At 40.0% G+C, this 1,271-nt stretch overlaps 1 non-coding gene across 1 annotated transcript; it reads left to right on the plus strand.

Annotated features, from left to right (window-relative positions):
* The first annotated feature begins 200 nt into the window (after positions 1-200).
* On the plus strand, positions 201-307 carry LOC112504391. The gene has a single exon (XR_003068179.1). It is a non-coding gene; the product is annotated as a small nucleolar RNA R71 (small nucleolar RNA).
* Positions 308-1,271: the final 964 nt, after the last annotated feature.

Genomic DNA, 1,271 nt, shown 5'->3' on the forward strand with positions numbered 1-1,271 from the left:
CATGTATTCCTGCTGTCTTCTTTTGCGTTTGAGCACGTGGATCAGCCCAATGTCCATTATTTGCAGAAATTTTCTCTAGGATCTTATATCCTTCATTATAGGTCATGGCTGTAAAAACTCCGCCCGCAGTCGCATCGAACATTTGTTTTGCCATGGGATTTAACCCATTGTAAAACGTCTCAAGTTGAATACAGCATGGGATGCCATGGTGAAGGCACCTTCTTAACAGCTCTTTGAACCTTTCCCAAGCGTCAGGAACAGCTTCATCGTCCATTTGTTTAAAAAGGCAAATTTCGTTTCTCGACTTAGCATTCCTAGTTGGTGGGAAATATTTTCGCAAAAAAATTTCTGCCATATTACTCCATGAAGGCACAGACCCCGGCAGTAATGAATTAAACCATGTCTTTGTCCGATCCCTCAAAGAAAATATAAATAAGGTGAGTCTCAGAGCGTCATTAGACACTCCCGGGATCAGGAAAGCATCAGTGATTTCCCTGAAGATTTCAAATGTGAGTGTGGGTCCTCCGAAGGTAATCCGGCAAACTGTCCGTTTATTTGCAACATGTGAAACATAATCGGTTTTAGTTCGAAATGGAGAGCGGTCATATGTGGTCTAACTATCCCAGAATTTAATTGCTCAAAATCAGGAATAGCATAGTCCATGATTCTTCCATTTTTGGAATTTGCCAAATTAATGATGTTCGGAGTTTGCTCTCTTGGTTGTTCATTATTTTCCGATTCTGTGTCATCATTACCCAGATTATTATCATGATGTGGGTGTCCTTACGGAAAATTTGGAAAAGGTGGTATTGGTCCAAAGGCAGGCGGTTGATTTTCTAAATGTGGAATCTCAAGGATGATTGGGGGAGGTAACTCCATGTTAGGAGAGAGTAGAGCAAAAAATGCTCTTTGAGCCCTCCTTCTTTGGCGAAACGTTCTCTCAATATCGGGATCCAATTCAAAAATTTCCCCGCAATGCCTCCGTGACATACACCACTTTTAAAAACGGTTTAAAACGGAACGAGATAAATCAAATCTTTTACATCACTTAAAAGAAAACTTTTAACTAACTAATCCCCGACAGTAGCGCCAAAAACTTGATGGGGAGCGTGCTAACACACCACAAACTACAATCAGGACCAAAAGCAAGTATACAAATAGTCTCAATATCATCTTTCAAGTAATAAAAGTGGTACAAGTACCGGATATCGTCCACAGGGATCGTAGTAAAAGTTTAAAAGAAAGTAAAGTTAAGGAAATGATTTCANTCT

Source organism: Cynara cardunculus, unplaced genomic scaffold (assembly GCF_001531365.2).
Source record: "Cynara cardunculus var. scolymus isolate 2C unplaced genomic scaffold, CcrdV1 Un_Scaffold_5455, whole genome shotgun sequence".
In the NCBI taxonomy this organism is placed as follows: domain Eukaryota; kingdom Viridiplantae; phylum Streptophyta; class Magnoliopsida; order Asterales; family Asteraceae; genus Cynara; species Cynara cardunculus.